This window comes from Lipotes vexillifer, unplaced genomic scaffold (genome assembly GCF_000442215.2).
Source record: "Lipotes vexillifer unplaced genomic scaffold, Lipotes_vexillifer_v1.1 scaffold815, whole genome shotgun sequence".
NCBI classification, from domain to species: Eukaryota; Metazoa; Chordata; class Mammalia; order Artiodactyla; family Lipotidae; genus Lipotes; species Lipotes vexillifer.
Genome location: NW_006773723.1, coordinates 1,376,687 through 1,397,056, shown reverse-complemented (window position 1 = coordinate 1,397,056; position 20,370 = coordinate 1,376,687). Strand labels below are relative to the sequence as shown.

At 40.8% G+C, this 20,370-nt stretch overlaps 1 protein-coding gene and 1 pseudogene across 1 annotated transcript in view; both read left to right on the top strand.

Annotated features, from left to right (window-relative positions):
* PDE7A (phosphodiesterase 7A) overlaps positions 1–20,370 on the top strand; it is a 112,192-nt gene that overhangs the window by 20,085 nt on the left and 71,737 nt on the right. The gene's annotated exons all lie outside the window — the stretch shown is intronic.
* Positions 13,743–15,485, top strand: LOC103078424 (PX domain-containing protein kinase-like protein; annotated as a pseudogene).

The following is a 20,370-nucleotide window of genomic DNA, read 5'->3' as shown; positions in this document are numbered from 1 at the left end:
TGCAGTACGCAGGCCTCTCACTGTTGTAGCCTCTCCCGTTGCGGAGCACAGGCTCCGGACGCGCAGGCTCCGCGGCCATGGCTCACGGGCCCAGCTGCTCCATGGCATGTGGGATCTTCCCGGACCAGGGCATGAACCCGTGTTCCCTGCATCGGCAGGCGGACTCTCAACCACTGTGCCACCAGGGAAGCCCTAATTTATTTAATTTTATTAACCAACTCTGATTTCCATCCTTAAGGTTCCAGCCAAGGGTTAACTCTTAGAAGAGCCACCTTGTGTACCTATCTGTTCTGATTTGAGTTTGGTTAAACTATGAGCTCCTTAAGAGTGGTCACTGTTTATTTAGCTCTGTTCAGCCCAGTGCTTCATACAAAGTAGATATTTAGCAAATGAAAAGAGTGTGTCAAACCTTTATAAAGTCCTGTCAGTGACCCATCCTACAGAGTCCAGCTTCCTGCTCTCCCCACACTCCCTCCTATTTCCCCCTTCCCACGATTCCACCTCATACGCTGCTGCGGCAACAGTCATTTCTGTCTTAAAGGATCTTATGCCATCTCAAGGTGGCCGCTCTTAATTCTTTGACGACTGAAGGATTTCTGGAGGGCCTCAAAGTGGTAGTATTATTCAGATCCTCTCATATAAAGCTGGTAAATGACATGGTCAGGATCAGGGATAGGATTTCAACCTTGAGGACTTTATAAAAGTTATCTAGGGCTTCCCTGGTGGTGCAGTGGTTAAGAATCCGCCTGTTAATGCAGGGGACACGGGTTCGAGCCCTGGTCCGGGAAGATCCCACATGCCACGGAGCAACTAAGCCCGTGTGTCACAACTACTGAACCTGCACTCTAAAGCCCATGAGCCACAACTACTGAGCCCCCGTGCTACAACTACTGAAGCCCACATGCCTAGAGCCCTTGCTCCACAACAAGAGAAGCCATGGAAATGAGAAGCCCGCACACCACGACAAAGAGTAGCCCCCACTCGCTGCAATTAGAGAAAGCCAGCGCGTAGCAACAAAGACCCAACACAGCCAATAAATAAATAAATAAATAAATAAATAAAATTACCAAAAAAGTCTCTGGATTTCTCCTGGGGCTTTGGTTGTCTTAATGGATTATAGACACTTGTTGTTGAGTAACCAGGTGATGACTATAGGTAGCCCTTTTCTTCAGTACACTGTGGGATGTAGCCCCCGGTCAACACACCCTCTTTATTCTTTTTTTTTTTTTAATATATTTATTTATTTGTTTTTGGCTGCGTTGGGTCTTCGTTGCTGTGCGTGGGCTTCCTCTAGTTGCGGCGAGTGGGGGCTACTCTTTGTTCCAGTGCGCGGGCTTCTCGCTGCAGTGGCTTCTCTTGTTGCGGAGCACAGGCTCCAGGCGCACGGGCCCAGCCGCTCCGCGGCATGTGGGATCTTCCCAGACCAGGGCCTGAACCCGTGTACCCTGCATTGGCAGGCAGATTCCCAACCACTGCACCACCAGGGAAGCCCACCCTCTTTATTCTTTAGCATATAAGTGTGGAACTAGAGAACACTAAGCCAAAAGAAAATGGTTACAAAATTTTTCTTGTTAGAAACTAGACTGGTTGGTTCAGGTATAACACCAGTGATGCCCAATAGAAATACAGTGTGAGCCATGTATGTCATTTAAAACTTGCCTGTAGCCACATTTAAAACAGTAAAATGAAACAGGTGAAATTAGTTTTAATGAATGTTATTTAACCAACTCTATCCTAAATATTATTAATTTAACATGTAATCAATACAAAAAAGATGTTAGTGGTAAATTTTATGTATTTTTGGAGCACACATCTCGGTTCTGACCAGCACCATTTCAAGCACTCTGTAGCCACAGTGGCTACTTATTCACTGGACAGCGTGGCTCTAGAAATAATGATATTTTATAGTACATCTTGTTAGAGGGTGTCAGGGCCACCTCTTTTTTCTATAGTTAGACACATTTGTTGTTACATTTTTACGGGCTTCTGTACATTTTCCTTATTCAAACCTTGTTTACTTATTAGGCTTGGAAATACCAAGATACCAGTATAAGTTACCTGCATTTTTAGAGAGATTGTATATAGTAGTCCCCTGCCTTGTCTGCGGGGAATATGTCCCAAGACCCCCAGGAGATGCCTGAAACTGTGGATGGTACCAAACCCTGTACATACTCTGTTTTTTCCTGTACACACGTGTGATAAAGTTTAACTTAAAAATTAGGCACAGTGGGCTTCGCTGGTGGCGCAGTGGTTGAGAATCTGCCTGCTAATGCAGGGGACACGGATTCGAGCCCTGGTCTGGGAGGATCCCACATGCCGCAGAGCAACTAGGCCTGTGAGCCACAGCTACTGAGCCTGCGCATCTGGAGCCTGTGCCTCTCAACAACAGAGGCCGCGATAGTGAGAGGCCCGCGCGCCACGATGAGGAGTGGCCCCCGCTTGCCACAACTAGAGAAAGCCCTCACACAGAAATGAAGACCCAACACAGCCATAAATAAATAAATAAATAAATAAATTTTTAAAAATATAAGGCACAGTAAGAGATTAACAACAATAATAAAATAGAACAATTATAGAACAATTATAATAGAACAATTATAATAATACACTGTAGTAAAAGTTAAGTGGATGTATCTCTCTCAAAATCTTAGTGTACAAATATAATGCCTTTTCCATCTTAACTAAGCACTTAAAATGTACTGTGGCCATAACTTTTGCAGTTTGAGGTGTGACAGCAAAACTAGCACAAATTTCTTTTTCCTTCACAATTTCGCAGATAGAAGAGTTGTTCTTACCACAGATCTTAGCAACCTCAGCATACAATTTGTTTTTCTTAAGTCAAGAACTTTCACCTCTTCATTTAAAGGAGGCATTTTACGGCCTCTCTTTGGCATATCTGAGTCACCAGCATCACTACTTTTGCACCTGGAAGCCGTTATTAGGTGAATAATTATTAAGTAAGATAAGGGTTACTTGAATACAAGCATTGAGATACGGTGGTGTTCTGATAACTGAGATGGCTACTAAGTAACTAATGGGCAGGATACGCTGGACAAAGGGATGGTTCATGTCCCAGGTGGGACAGTTTGAGATTTCATCATGCTGTTCAGAGGGATGCACATTTTAAAACTTGTGTATTGTTTATTTCTGGAATTTTCCATTTAATATTTTCGAGCTGCGGTTAACGGGGGGTAATTGAAACCGTGGAGTGCGGAACCTGAAATAAGAGGGGACTACTGACTACTGTAGTTTGAGAAATGAGAGGACAACAGAGTTTTCAGCAGCTCTGTTTTGCTTTCTTTGGGCTTGGCTGTTTCAGTTTCTTAGTTCTGGGGTGTAGGGACTTCAGTCTTAAAAGCTGTGCTTTTCACAGTGGGGCCAGCTCTTGTCCTTCTCCAGAAAGATTTTTTTAGGTTGAGGGAAGTTGCTGGTGAGAAAAGGCATAAAGCTTCTTGTTGGTTCAGGTTCTGTACATCCCCTTGCATGCATGGAGACTAGACCTTGTTTCCTCTAAGAAATACAAATGTGAAAGATGAAGCAAAAGGGTTTTTTTGTTGTTGTTTTTTGTGTGTTTTTGTTTTTTACAAAGTAGACGTAATTTAGTTATGTGAAGCCAGTCCTGTTTGGGTAAGGCTGTTAGCTAGTACCCTAGAGGAACATGGGTAAATAATTCTGCATTGTTAAAGAAAGAACACAATGGCTGGATTGCAGACCAGGTTCCTTGGATGTGAACATTGGCCAGAGGATCCATGCTTTATAACACTATGAAAGTGGATAGGATAAAAATCCTTTAAATCTGGGGCTTCCCTGGCAGTCCAGTGGTTAATACTCCACGCTTTCAGTGCACGGGGCACGGGTTCGATCCCTGATCAGGGGACTAAGATCCCACATGTGTCATGGCTGAAAATTTAAAAATAAATTAAAAAATAGGGAAAATTTATTTTTTAAAAAATCCTTTAAATCTGTTTTGAAACCAGTTTTTAAGACAGTCTTAGAATGGAAAATGTCTCAAAGCAGATTTAATTCAACAGTTTCAACTTTTTAAATTATCAGACTGACTTAATATTATTGAAAGTTTGAAAGGAATAATCATCCATAATCCTACCATTATAGCATTATTATTTTTATGCAGTTGCCATGTTTTTATATGTATTTTAAGGTAGTTGTGATGAATGGGTACATTTAATTTTGTAGCTTTTTAGAATATGTTAAGTTTTAAAATGTGGATTTGTAATGTTACTCAGTAATAAGATACTTTTTATTTAGTTGTCATACAGTAGCCTGAAAATAGATACAGGCTGGTGAAGTGATTCCATTCCTTGAAGTAACACAGGGACTTCATTTGTCATGGTTGTCTGTGAGTTGCTGCCAGTCTGTGGGGACGGGAAAGAGAGGACTGTCAGGGCAGTTTACATCGAGGAGGTGGGCAGGAAGCTGTGGTATCTCTTCCACTCTTGTCACATTGGTGAGAACTTACGTGGCTCCACTTAGCTGTACAGGAGGCTGGAAGGGAGAAATAACACAGTAGGAACGTGCTGTGCACAGCTTTTTCCACATTGTGGGTTCCCCTACGGTGGTTTTTATAGAACTGGGATTACTGGTCCAAAGAGTACGAACATTTGAATAGAATATTTATTTCTACATTACTTTCGTAAAGCAACCATTTAATTACTCTGGAGACTGACCAAAGGCCAATTGCATAAAGCTTTGAAAAGTGTAATGCTGTCGAACTTGGAGTAAGAAAAATGGGAATCTCTGGCATTCTTGGCTGGGGCTACGCACATTCCACCCTACTGTCTCCCAGCTCGGTTGGCATGAGGTTGTGCCAGCAAGAAGCAGGCCGTGAAGACCTCACCTTGAAGAGGGCTCAGCTCTTTGGAGTGGCGGGTGATGCTCAGTGGCATTTTCTGTGGATGTGGATTTCAGAGGTGCATGGGAGGGCCAGTGGCTCCGCTCATATAGCAGACTGCCGTACTGTTTGGGGCACACGTATTCCTGGATGAGGCTGAGCATAAGCACAGAGAAGATCTGAGCAGGCCCACGCTATTCACATACTTTAGACTGACCCTGGAGTTCCATGCATGCACCTAGGAGATGTGAAAGGGCCTGAGGAAAGATAAACCTGGGGCAAACTGGAAAACAGACTGAATTTCACAGGAGCTCCCCTACCCATGCACATACCCGTCAGCAGAGGTAGGAGCCTCACTGGCTCAAGGTGTTTGAGCATAACCTCTGTCCAGTCACAAGCTGACCATGAAATTATGCAAAGCTGCAACCCCTTAGGAAGTCAGGCTTAAAAAGATACATTTAAAACAAGACTGAGCAGAGACATCAGTGGTGGCATATCACAGGGAGACAGAGTTCACATATTTAGCCCAGACATGATACCAGACAGAAACAAAAGTAAGACAGCAACAATACCTATTAGGGGGAAAAGAATCAGAATTCAGAGTTGCTGTATTACATTATATAAAATCCATAGGTTTAACAACAACAAAATTACAAGCCATGGAAGGAAACAGGGAAAAAAAGTGTGACTAGTGCACAGGAAAAAGGAGCGGTCAAAAAAAGTGTCTCTGGGCTTCCCTGGTGGCGTAGTGGTTGAGAGTCCACCTGCCAATGCAGGGGACACGGGTTCGTGCCCTGGTCTGGGAAGATCCCACATGCCACAGAGCAGCTAGGCCCATGAGCCATGGCCGCTGAGCCTGCGTGTCCAGAGCCTGTACTCCACAATGGGAGAGGCCACAGCAGTGAGAGGCCCGTGTACCACAAAAAAAAAAAAAAAAAAAAAAAACAAAGTTAAAATGGAAATTCTAGACTTGAAGACTACAATACTTGAAATGAAAAATTCACTAGAGGGTCTCAACAGCAGTTTTGAGATGCTAATAAAAAGAATCAGTGAATTTAAAGACAGACCAGTAGATATGATTCAGTCTGAAAAACAGAGAAAAATGATTGGAGGAAAATGAGCAGAGCCTCAGAGTCAAGCGTACAACGTAGGTGTAATGGGAGTCTCAGAAGGAGAGAGAAAGGTGCGGAAAATAGCCTTTTGGGAAGCTTTCCAAATTTGATGAAAAACTTTAAACACATCCAGAAGCTCAGTGAATCTTAGTAGGATAAATATGAGACCTGTGCCTAGACACAACATAGACAATCTTGTTGAAAGACAAGAGAAAACCTTGAGATCAGCAAGAGAAAAAGCACTCATTGCATACACAGGGTCATGGGTATGATCAGTGGCTGCCTTCTCGTCAGAAACACTTGAGGCAGTGGGGTGGCACACCTGAAGTGCTGAAAGAGAAAAAGCTGTCTGTGAATAATTCTATATTTAACAAAGCTATCATTCAGAAATGAGGGTGAAATACATTCCTGTGCAGAGACTGAGAGAATTTGTGGCAAGCAGACCTGCCTTACAAGAAATAGGAGAAGTTCTTAAGGGTTGTCAGGAAATGACACCAGATGGTAACTCAGATCCACAGGATGAAATGAAGACACTGGAAATCTAAATATGTAGGTTAATATGAAAACTTGAAATACATTTTTTCCCATTTCTTAACTTTTTAAAAAGGCATTGAATTGTATCTAAAAACAAATTAAGTACCTGTAACATTTCATTCCCCGCCCCCACCTCCACCATGTTATAATTCATTCATCCCAGTTGTACACAGATTGTTCCCAGCTGTTGGCCTTTTGGTCTGTACGATCTCAAAAATTTTGGTTTCAGGACCCCTTTCCACTCTAAAAAATTGTTGAAGACTCCAAAGAGCTTTTGTTTGCATGGGTTTCATCTATTGATATGTTTTTGTATTAGAAAATAAAATAGAAGAATTCAAATACTGTGTAAATAATTTACAGGAGAGTGGCATTGATTTACACTTCGCAAATCTCATTAGTTTTGGCTTAATAGCAGACGGTCTGCTTGGAACTTGTTGCTTTGGCTGAAGTACATAAAGAAAATCTGGCCCCGCTCGTTGGAAAAGAGAGGGGTGCTGTAGTAGCCTGTCCTTATAATTGCGGATATTTTTCTTTGATATGAACCAGAACTCAAGAAATGGTAGTTTCTGAGAAGTTAGTTGCAATGTGGGATCTAAAACATATCAGTGAATTTTTTGATTCATTGTTACATTAAACTTTGTTCCATTAAAACTCATTCCTGTTTAAAGGATAATGGAATAAAAAGTTTGCTCTCTGGGCTTCCCTGGTGGCGCAGTGGTTGAGAGTCCGCCTGCCGATGCAGGGGATACGGGTTCGTGCCCCGGTCTGGGAAGATCCCACATGCCGTGGAGCGGCTGGGCCCATGAGCCATGGCCGTTGAGCCTGCTCGTCCGGAGCCTGTGCTCCACAATGGGAGAGGCCACAGCAGTGAGAGGCCCACATACCGCAAAAAAAAAAAAAAAAAAAAAAAGTTTGCTCTCTGAAGTAATACATTTGGAAAAAAACTATTAGGGTAATCAAGTATTGCGTAAGAATGTCTTCTGAAAGGCTTTTCATTAACTAGCATTTGAGATTTCTAAGTTAGGACTTAGTTTAAACTCCTGGGAGCTGGAATCACAGATTTTCTATATCATTACTAGGTACTTGATTTAAAGCTTAGTTATAGCATCATCATCACCACCATCATTATTATAAAAGTAATACCTCCTTGTGGTAAAATTAAAAAATTCAGAAGGGTATAGAATGCAGTTAAGGAAACCTTTCCTTCCCAATTCCCCAGAGGTAAGTAGTGTTTATAGTTTCTTGAAGGTTTTTTTGCAAATTTGGTCACATATAAACACCTTGATATGTATTACAAGTATACATAGGAAAATCTTTTTTAAACACATGGGATCATAATAAACGTTGTTCCGTAAATACACAAATCTTGAACATCTTTGTATCAGTATAGTAGGTATGTCCTTCTCTTAGAGACTGCTTAGTATGTATGTTACTAGATTGGTTATTGGAAGAAAAAAATTTAGTAATAAAGCATCACTTTTAAAATTTGTTCCCACATAAGTATTGTTCCTGATGCATTATTAACATTTTTATTGGTCAAATCCAATAAAATCAGCTGCAAAATGAAATTGCTTATCTTGCAAAAAGTATGCAGGTTTTCATAAAATTCATGGGTGTGACATTAAAAAATTCAAAGCTATTGACAGACTGCCAACTGAAGATCAAAGATGATAACATACTAGATGTTTTTATTTTTTTAAACATCTTTATTAGAGTATGATTGCTTTACAATGGTGTGTTAGTTTCTGCTTTATAACAAAGTGAATCAGCTATACATATACATATATCCCCATATCTCCTCCCTCTTGCGTCTCCCTCCCACCCTCCCTATCCCACGCCTCTAGGTGGTCACAAAGCACCGAGCTGATCTGCCTGTGCTATGCGGCTGCTTCCCGCTAGCTATCTATTTTACATGTGGTAGTGTATATATGTCCATGCCACTCTCTCACTTCGTCCCAACTTACCCTTCCCCCTCCCCGTGTCCTCAAGTCCATTCTCTACATCTGCGTCTTTATTCCTGTCCTGCCCCTAGGTTCTTCAGAACCTTTTTTTCTTTTTTTTTTAGATTCCATATATATGGGGTTAGCATATGGTATTTGTTTTTCTCTTTCTGACTTACTTCACTCTGTATGACAGACTCTAGGTCCATCCACCTCACTACAAATAACGCAGTTTTGTTTCTTTTTATGGCTGAGAAATATTCCATTGTATATATGTGCCACATCTTCTTTATCGATTCATCTGTCGATGGACACTTAGGTTGCTTCCATGTCCTGGCTATTGTAAATAGAGCTGCAATGAACATTGTGGTACATGACTCTTTTTGAATTACGGTTTTCTCAGGGTATATGCCCGGTAGTGGGATTACTGGGTCGTAATAACATGCTAGCTGTTTTTTAAGGGAGCCTGATTCGATTGCAGTGACTTTTGATGCAAATGATTAGAGAGAGACCCTTAGGAAAAATGGATGAAGCCATTCAGTATTTTTGAAAAGATGATCATTGTGATTGAGAAAAAAACATGAAGGATGTATTATATTATGTTATCATACAATTTTGTTGAAAAGCTTGCACTAAAAAATAAAGTCAACACGATTCTTTTTTTTATTCTTAGAATTTGTGCATAGTTAAAATTATAACTTAAATCTTGTTAACTGTAACTTAAACTTGTTTTTATATTTGTTATTTTTCAAGTCAAAATCTTGAAAATCAGTTATCATTTTCAATTTTATAATTACATTTTGGTGCTTAGCTTGAGAGAGTTCACTAAGTGCCCTTTTCCCAGTATCAGTCATCTCCAGAAGACTAGGAACTCATGAATTGCAGTGCATGGATGTACTTTAACTTAGGTCCCTGTCAATTAAGATATTTAGGCTAGCGAATTCCCTGGCAGTCCAGTGGTTAGGACTCAGAGCTTTCACTGCAGGGGCCTGGGTTCAGTCCCTGGTGGGGGAACTAAGATCCCGCAGGCCACGTTGGTGTGGCCAAAAAAAAAAAAAAAAAGATATTTAGGCTAACAGTATTTTTTTGGTGCCTCTTATAAACATTGCTGCAGTGAATGTCCTGTGCACATATCTTTACATTCCCATGTATGTCCATGGTATACATTTCTGGAAGGGGAAGAACTTGGGTCGAAAGCTACATGCATTTACAATTTTGCTAGCTCCAAAAGGGTTGCATCAGTTGACATTCTGACTGCAAAACTGTGTATACTTCACAGTGTATTCCTTGTTGTCCAGATCTTTTCTTAAGTTAGCACAGTGAGAGTTTGTACAATGAGTTCAAATAGTGAAAGATGAGGTGTTACTGAAACCTGTTTAGTTCCTGAGATTTGGATGGCCAGAGTAGGGACAGCCTGGACAGTGAAGGGTCTATCTGAAAACTGATCATACTCTGGTTCCTGAGTTAGATGGTGAGAGTTTGAATAATGCAGAATTCCAGCTGTTTCTTTCTTCTGTCATCTCTACACCCTCACTGGCAGTGAGGTATCATCAATGTTTTTAGTCCTTGATAGTGTGATGGGTTAAAATAAAAAGGTGTCTCATTAGGTCTGTTTCACTTCTCTTTAGTTATAAGTGATACTGTGCATATTTTTAATTGAATGGCATTTATATTTTAAAATAATATGTAAAATATCTTCTTGTATCATAAGAGTAATTTTCCACCATTAGGGAAATAAATTTGTTTTATAATATTACTAATATTTTATCTAATTTCTTTTTACTTTTTATGGTAATTTTTTGTGTGTGGTAGTTTTATTTAGTGAAATGTATAATTTTTCCCCTTTTAAGGCTTCTGGTTCTGTGTCATAGAGTATTATCTGCTGTGCCTCAAGATAATAGGTCTTTCATGTATTCTCCTACAGTCTTTTACATTATTCTTTCGATGATTCTATTAACACAGTTTGTTTTGTTTTGTTTTGTTTTGTTTTTTGCGGTACGCGGGCCTCTCACTGTTGTGGCCTCTCCCGTTGCGGAGCACAGGCTCCGGACGCGCAGGCTCAGCGGCCATGGCCCACGGGCCCAGCCGCTCCGCGGCAGGTGGGATCTTCCTGGACGGGGCCACGAACCCGTGTCCCCTGCATCGGCAGGCGGACTCTCAACCACCGCACCACCAGGGAAGCCCCCACAGTTTGTTTTTCATGTTTTGATCTTTGCTCCATCTCTGGAATTTATTGTGGTGTAAAGGAGTAAGGCAGAAGTCCAGCTTTTTTCCTCTACTTACTATCCAGTTTCCCCTAAATCGTTTATCAACTTACACACCTTTTCCCCCAAGTATTTGAAATGCCGCCTTTATCGTGTGTGGAGTTGTTGTGTCTGTTTGGTCTATCGCTGGGCTCTGTTGTGTTTCAGTGAGCTTATTCATGTGCCAGGGTTAAACTGTTTTAATTACAGCTTAATAATCTTTTTAAATATGTAATAGGACTCCTCTCCCCTCTTTTCTCTCCTACCTGATTGTGCATATGCACGGTTATTACCCTGGAAGAATTTATCATCGGTCAAAAACTCCCCTCTCACTACCCATAAAATATCCTGTGGGTGTTTTTACTGGGATTGTTGGAGTTCGTTGTTTGGGCAAACTGGCATTATTAGAATTAATCCAATAAAGTGGTTAGAGCAGTGCCTGGCGTAGAGTCAACAGTCAAACGAGACTAGCTGCTGTGCTGGATATTCTTTTTGCGCTTTCATTATATTCACTCCCTCCCTCTTGCTCTGTGCTTCAGGGGGCTGACCTTTATGGACTGCCTCATCAGGGCTGTCTTGCCACTGGCTTCTCCTTGGACTTGGCAGGACTGGTTGGAGATGGGAGGGTGAGAGGGAAGAGAGGTTAGGGTGTATTTCCCAGCCTGTCACCCTCTTAGCACTGTTTGTCTCCTGACGGCTCACCTTCTGCCTAATGTTTCCTTGCCCATAGTGAGAGTCCTCCCTAGGGTCTGGAAGTAACGGTGGTAACAGCTTCCTGCTGCTGTTGCTACCCTCTGGGAGCTTCACCCTGCCCAGTCCTTAGTAAATAGTTCTTTCATGAATTTCTCCTCAGTTACTCCTTGAAGTGTGTCATCAGTTTTCCTGCCAGGAGCCTGACTGATACAGCTGCTCTCATCCTAATACTGAATCTTTCTATTCTAGTCTTTTTTGAGATCCCTCAGTAGAGATGAAAACTAGAGTCCATTATCCTTTTTGTTGTTTATACTCAGGTTTACTTCTCTTTGGTTGCAATTGTAAATGGAATCTTTTCTCTCATTATGGTTTCTGTTTGTAAATAGACAAACTATTGATTTTTGTATGTTTTGTCGTCAGCTGCATACTGACTTTTCTAGTAGTTTTTCACTACCTTGTCTTGTTTATTTCATAATCACTTGCAAATAATGAAAACTTTGCCCTTTTATCTTTACTTCATTGGGAGTGTTTATTTGGGAATGGTTGTTTATTTTATTCAAATGCATTTTGGGGCATTTGAGATGCTTAGTTTTTCACCTTTGATCTACTAATTTGGTAAATTATCTAAAATTAACTTACTGTTATATTCCTAGAATGATTCTTACTTGGTTAAGGTATATTATTCTTTTAATGGTATTTTGTTATAGGACTTTTGTAGCAGTATCCCTTAGAGAAAATTATCTATAGCTTTCTCTCCCCATCCAGTATCATGTGGTAATAGTACTCTATTGGTATCATTCTTGTATTTTTTGAGGCAAGTCAAAAACAGTAAGGCAGCAAAGAAAAGAAAAATTTTTTTTAATACAAAGCTTTTTAAAGCAGTGAGGAAGTTAACTGGTTACCAGGGAAACTAGCATCATACATTGCTAGTTACAAGGATGTCTTTTGTATCAGAGTGGAACAAAATACAATTGTTACAAGACTTAAGATGTGTCTGTAATGAAGTGGTGGCACATAATACCATCTTTCACTTAATAGTTCTTTCATCTACTTTGTCTCATACTGTGAAGAGAAATGGGTAGGTATTAGCCCCATTTAACAAATGTGAAGGTTTAGGTTCAGAGAGGTTGCTGCTTGCCAGAGGCATAGGGCTAATAAGGTTGACCTCTAGACCTAGAAACCAAATCTTTTGACTCATGGCCAATGCTCCTTTACTTCATTATCTTTAAGAATAGAGTGAATGCAGTTTCACGGATCATATCACATACCTATTTCAAAATGGGAGAGATTTTGGCTTAGGTTTTATTTTCAAAATGATTATGTGAATTCAGCACTCTTCTTATAATGCATATTATAATTCATTTTCTGTCTGCAACATCTTCTTGGGCGTAGTGTCAGAGAACAAGGTTATAACTTTGTACTATAGATAGTAGCACAGAATCATCCGATTTAAAAACTGGAACTATCTTCCTACCTGCAGAGAATTATATAGGCTCTACCTGGATACAAATGTAATAAAAATAGTGTCTTCTTGTGTTCATGAACAAAAAACACTAAATTTCTTCCTTTTAAAAGCATAAATTGTGTTTTTCTTTATTACTAAGGTAATACATGCTCATGATGGAAAATTTAGGGAAAAAAATAGTCATGCAAAAAATATAAGAATCATCTGTAATTCTACCACCCAGAGATGACAGTGTGAACATATTGGTGTCGAGCTCAACAATCCTAGTATCTATCTAAATATATTCTCTCTTTCTGTCTCTTACTGTGCATAATGTTTTATAATCTTTTAAAATTTACATTATCAGTAATTTTTCATATAGAGTATTTTATAGCAGTATTTCAGATACTTGAGGGTTTTTTTTCTAAATAAAGCCTTATTAGAAACCCAAATATATGCAGTATTCTATTGGTAAATGCTAATTTATAGCTTCATTATGGGAATAAAAAGGTTGGTTTAATGAACAGAAAATTTGAAATTGGGTTGTATTCAGTGGCGTGCTGGGAAGTGTTTATAATGACTGGATCTCTGAGTTGTGGTATTTGCCAGTTTCTGTAGTGTCCTTACTCTTAGCATGGTTGATATGAAGCTCTCGACGTAAAATCAGTGAACGAGATGTTGGGACAAGTGCAGAACTGGCTGTCTTGAGCCAGTGTGCGCAGACTCCAGCTCACCACTCGTTTTACAGATAGAATGTTGTTAGTTGCAGGTAGCAAAAAAAACTAATTCCAGTTTCTGCAAACAAGAGACTTACCAACAAGACTCAAGAGTGGCTCTAGGGCGATGGGGGATCCTGGCGGGCGACGGGAGTCAGCGCCTCTGGTTCCTGCCCCTGGTCCTGAGGCAGTGGTGGACGGGCGTTCTCGGATGGCCTTCATGGAGAAGCCGCCGGCTAGCAAGGTCCTGCTGGAGGACATGGTGCCGCTGACAGCAGCCATCGAGGAGAGCCAGAGCCTGCAGTCCCACACGGAATATATCATTCTGGTACAAAGAGGAATTTCTGTAGAAAATAGCTGGCAGATTGTTAGGAGATACAGTGACTTTGATTTGCTGAACAACAGCTTGCAGATTGCAGGCCTAAGTCTACCTTTTCCTCCCAAAAAATTGATTGGTAACGTGGATCGTGAGTTCATAGCTGAGAGGCAGAAAGGTCTTCAGAACTATACTATCTCAACGCTATCACCACAAATCATATCTTGTCTAATTGTGAGCTGGTTAAGAAGTTTTTAGATCCAAATAACTATTCTGCAAGCTATACTGAGATTGCCTTACAACAGGTTTCCATGTTCTTCCAATCAGAACCAAAGTGGGAGGTGGTGGAACCATTGAAAGGCATAGGTTGGAGGATAAGGAAGAAATATTTCTTGATGAAGATTAAAACTCGGCCAAAGGAAGGGCTGGTGTTAAGCTGGGCTGACCTTGGTCCTGACAAGTATCTGTCAGATAAAGATTTCCAGTGTCTAATCAAACTTCTGCCGTCCTGTTTGCACCCTTACATCTATCGTGTTACCTTTGCCACAGCTAACGAATCCTCAGCATTGCTAATTAGAATGTTTAATGAAAAAGGAACTTTGAAGGACCTGATCTACAAGGCTCTAAAACCAAAAGACCCATTCCTGAGGAAGTGCTGCAACCCTAAGAAGATTCAAGGCCTTGAACTCCAGCAAATAAAAACATATGGGCAGCAAATATTAGAGGTACTAAAGTTTCTCCATGACAAGGGATTCCCTTATGGGCACCTTCATGCTTCCAACGTGATGCTGGAAGGGGACGCTTGCCAGCTGCTGGACCTTGAGAATTCCTTGTTGGGCCTTCCTTCTACCGATCTTATTTCTCACAATTCAGGAAAATCAATACATTGGAGGGTGTGGATGTCCACTGCTTTGGCCACTTACTGTATGAAATGACTTACGGACGACCGCCAGACTCAGTGCCTGTAGACTCCTTCCCTCCTGCCCCGTCTGTGGCTGTGGTGGTCGTGTTGGAGTCTACGCTGTCTTGTGAAGCCTGTAAAAACGGCATGCCCACCGTCTCCCGGCTCTTACAGATGCCATTATTCAGTGATGTTCTGCTAACTACTTCCGAAAAGCCACAGTTTAAGATCCCCACAAAGTTAAAAGAGGCATTGAGAATTGCCAAAGAATGTATAGAAAAGAGGCTAATTGAAGAACAGAAACAGATTCACCAGCATCGAAGACTGACGAGAGCTGTCTCACCATGGATCCGAAGAAGAAAGAAAAAAGAGGAAGATCTTAGCTCGAAAGAAGTCAAAACGGCCAAGCTTCAGATGTCTTCCTTTGGTCCCCATGAGGGTCTCTCTGTGTTTTCTCTTAGCAGGATCTGGGGCCAGCTCACCTCTCACATCCCCGTCATCGCCGACTCCACCCTCCACAGCAGGGATGTCTGCATTACCCCCACCTCCTCCACCTGCGCCTCCGCCACCAGCAGCTCCCTTGCCTCCTGCGAGCACAGAGGCGCCCACACAGCTTCCGCCCCAGGCTGTGAATGGCGTGAGCCGAGGGGGCCTTACTCAGCTCCATCCAGAATTTCCAAAAAGGAACTTGGAGGAAAGCCGAAACCTGTGCTCATAACGCTCCTAAGATCGGCTAAAGCTTTGTGTTTACACTTGGAGGGGAAAGTTGTTTTGTTTTTCCTTCCACCTCCAACCCCTAAAGTACCCTCTATCTGGATGAATAATTGCTGAGCCAGTACAGTCACATACGACTTCGCAGATGCTCATGTAAGAGGCTTTTCAAGAGGGAAATAGTCTTCAAGTAGAATAAAGTCAGGCTGGCATTGCTGCCTTAAGAAATAGTTTGCTCCTTTGTTACTCTTGTAAAGGAGTCTTGCTCTTCCTCTAATGGTCATCTTTTGGTGGCAGCAGCATATTGGAATCATTTCCACCAACAGAAGCAAGTGGACAAGAAACAAAAACAGTGACAATATACAGTCACAGCGGTGAATGGCCTTCATGTTGCAGTCCCTCCTGTACCATCAGACAGCTCCTAGAAATGTTCCTCTCATGATTCATTTCTCTATTCTAAAGCATTTTCTGGTTATTTCTTAGATAACTCCCATTTTTGCTACCTTAATTTCATCCTAGACGTTAACACTGTAGCCCAAAGCATAGTTATGTCGCTGAGAGTCAGAGAAGCAACTGAGTTCTTCATTTTCCCTTCAAGTACAACGGGGAAAGTTCGTAACAGTCTCTTAAGTTCAAACAGGACCTCCATTGTGGTTGTAGAACTCAGGGCTGCTAAAGGAACTACTCTAGACTCTTAGTTCCTTTTAGTATGTATCGAACGGACAAAAAAATGTTGACATCAGAAAAACCTCTTGCCAATTAGAGGATCTTCTTAATCCTCAGCAATTAAGTCAAGTTTGGCGTTTGTGGGGGTGGGTTATTATTACAACACAAGTACATCTGGCAAAATCAGTTCTGATTTTCCAAAGATTTATCCAAATATATCATCTTTTTAATGTTACTCATTTATTAGAAAGATCCTTTATCCTATGATTCGTTTAAACCCTTAAATAAATTGCATTTTAAAGGATTATAAATAAATCTATCTAAAAATTCAAGTTACACACATCATTGTTGGTTACTATGCAGAGAGAATGTCATTGTGTATAGTTTCATGTAATCTGTGATAAATGTTCAGCTGTATTTTTTATTAAAATAAACCATGTCTAGAAAATGAAAAAAAAAAAAAGAGTGGCTCCAGATTTGGTTAATTCAGCAGCTCAGTATCATCATTACTGACCCAGGTTCTTTCCGTCTTTCTGTTTTGCTAGCTTCAGTATGTTGGAGTTGTGCTGATGCCATGGCTGCACAGTGGCTTTAGTAGTTCCATGTATTCAGACATGACAGCTTCCAGAGGAAGAAATGGGCTATCTTCCTTTTTGTCTCATTTTAAGTTTAAAGAAACCCACCCCATGAGGCGCCCCACCGCAGACTTTGCGTCACACCTTTTTACGTTTTACGTGGCCATTTTCTAACTCAGTCTCTGGCAAGAGAGATGGACCCATTATGACTGGTTTGGACCAGTCAGGGCCCACTCTTCAGGGCTGAGGCTGCCCGCACTCCCCTGAAGCACATGGCTGCCCAGACACCTGAACAAAATGTTGCTTTAGGAAGGAGGGAAGGAGGGCTGGATATTGAACATACAGCCAGCAGTGTTGTCTGAACAGGATTGTGGATGGCTCTTCCAGTCATTTTATCAGCTTCGGTATTTATTTTTCTATTTTATTTTGACTGTGTGATAAAATTTTTCATTCATCGAGAAAAATTGCAAGTACTAACAGTATTCTTCTCAGCTCATTCTGTGAGGCCACCATTACCCTGATACCAAAACCCAACAAAGACATCACAGGAAAAGGTGACCACAGACCAATATATCGTATGAATATGGACACAGAAATCCTAAACAAAATACTAACAAACTGAATCCAGCAACATATATAAAGAATTATACACCCTGACCGAGTGGGATTATCTCAGGAATGCAGGGTGGCTTGATGTTCAAAAATCAGTTAACGTAATAACCGTGTCAATAATAATACACCCAGAGAACTAGGAATAGAAGTGAACTTCCTCAACCTGATAAAGGGTATTTATGAAAACCCATAGCTAACATCATACTTGATGGTGAAACTTTCCCCATAAGATCTGGAACAAGGCAGGATGTCCAGTCATGCTACTTCTATTCAACACTGTGCTAGAGGTTCTAGCCGGGTCAATTAGGCAAGAAGAAGAAAAGGCATCCAGATCAGAAAGGAAGAAGAAAAACTCTATTCACAGATGACATGATCTTCTTTTTAGAAAATACTAAGGAATTATTAGAACTAATAAATTAGTTCAGCAAGGTTGCAAGACACAAGGTTAATAGACAGAAATCAGTTGTTTCTATACCCTAGAACAACTGAAAATGAAATTAAAACAGTTCCATTTACAGTAACATTAAAAAGAGTAAAATCCTGAGGTTGTTTTTTTAATATTGAGTTGTATGAGTTCTTTATATATTTTGGATATTACCCTTATTGGACATATCATTTGCAAATACCTTCTCCCATTCAGTAGGTTGCCTTTCCGTTTTGTTGATGGTTTCCTTTCCTGTGCAAAAGCTTTTTAGGTTGATGTGGTCCCATTTGTTTATTTTTGCCTTTGTTGCCTTTGCCTGAGGACACAGATCCAAAAGAATATTGCTAAGACCGATGTCACATCACATACTTGTCTGTTTTCTTCTAGAAGTTTTATGGTTTCAGGTCTTACATTTAAGTCTTTAATCCATTTTGAGTTTATTTTTGTATATGGTGTAAAAAAAATGGTCCAGTTTTATCCTTTTGCATGCAGATGTTCAGTTTTCCCACTATCATTTGTTGAAGATGCTGTCTTTTCCCCATTGTATATTCTTGCCTCCTTTATCGTGGATTAATTGAACACATGTGCATGGATTTATTGGGGGGAATCTCTATTCTGTTGCATTGATCTGTGTGTCTGTGTTTGTGCTAATACCATACTGTTTTGATTACTGTAGCTTTGTGGTATAGTTTGAAGTCAGGGTGCATGGTACCTCCAGCTTTGTTCTTTTCTCTCAGGATTGCTTTGGCTATTTGGGGTCTTTTGTGGTTCCACACCAATTTCAGGATTATTTGTTGTAGTTCTGTGAAAGAGGCCATTAGTATTTTTATAGGGATTGCATTGACTCTGTAGATTGCTTTGGGTAGTATGGGTATTTTAACAACGTTAGTTCTTCCAGTCCACAAGCACGGTATATCTTTCCATTTATTTGTGTTGTCTTCAGTTTCTTTCATCAATGTCTTATAGTTTCAGAGCACAGGTCTTTTACCCCATTGGATAAATTTATTCTTAGGTTTTTTTTTTTTTTTGATACAGACAGTCTGGCTGACAAATGGGAAGAGGACGCAAATAGGCATTTTTCCGAAGGAGACGTACAGATGGCCAACAGGCACATGAAAAGATGCTCAGCATCACTAATCATCAGGGAAATGCAAATCAAAACCACAGTGAGATATCACCTCACGCCTGTCAGAATGGCTTTCATCAGAAAGACAAGAAATATCAAGGGTTGGTGAGGATGTGGAGAAAAGGAAACTCTTAAGCACTGTTGGTGGGAATGTAAATTTGTGCAGCCGCTATGGAGAACAGTGCGGGGGTTCCTCAAAAAGTTAAGAATAGAGCTACCAGGGGCTTCCCCAGCGGTCCAGTGGTCAGGACTCCACACTCCCAATGCCGGGGGCCCAGGTTCGATCCCTGGTCGGGGAACTAGATCCCACATGCAGCAACTAAGAGCTTGCATGCCACAACTAAGAGCCTGCATGTTGCAACTGAAGATCCCACTTGTGCAACTAAGACCCAGAGCAGCCGAATAAATAAATAAATACTAAAAAAAAAAAAAAAGATAGAACTGCCATATGATCCAGCAATTCTACTTCCAGGTATTTATCCAAAGAAAACAAAAACAATAATTTGAAAAGATATATGCACAGAAATATTCATTGCAGCATTATTTACAGTAGCCAAGATATGGAAACAACCTAAGTGTCCATCAACAGATGAATGGATAAAGAAAACATGGTGTTTATTTTTATACATAGATACATACATATATATGTGTTGTGTGTAGTGTGTAATTCCACACAGTGGAATATTACTCAGTGCTGAAAAGGAATGAAATCTTGCCATTTGTGACAGCATGGATGAACCTAGAGGGTATTATGCTAAGTGAAATAAGCCATACAAAGAAAGATAGATACTGTATGTTTTCACTTATATATGGGAATCTAAAAAACAAAACAAATTAATAAATATGAAACAGACTCACAGTTAAAGAGAACCGATGAATTGGGTGGGGCGATAAGCAAAATAGGTAAAGGGGATTAAGGGTACAAAGTACCAGGTATAAAATAAATAAGTCACAGGATATAATGTATAGCACAGAGAATATAGTTAATATTTTAATAACTTTGATGTGTAATGTATAAAAATATCAAATTACTCTGTTGTACACCCGAAACTAATATAATATTGTAAGCCAACGATACTTCAATTTAAAAAAAAAGAATGGGGCTTCCCTGGTGGCGCAGTGGTTGAGAGTCCGCCTGCCGATGCAGGGGATACGGGTTCGTGCCCCGGTCTGGGAAGATCCCACATGCCGTGGAGCGGCTGGGCCCGTGAGCCATGGCCGCTGAGCCTGCTCGTCCGGAGCCTGTGCTCCACAATGGGAGAGGCCACAACAGTGAGAGGCCCACATACCGCAAAAAAAAAAAAAAAGTAAAAGCTAAGTTTTTCAAGATACGTTAGTCCCAGAAGCATAGCGTGGGGTCCGCTGACCTGGGCTCCCTGCTTCCTTGACGCCCTTTGATACCTTCATTTTTTTCCACGTTATGGAAGGATTTGGGTTTGGGAGGGAGACAACTCCATCTCTTTTCTGGTACACCGTGATCTCCACGTTGTGAAGTGACCGAGGGAAAG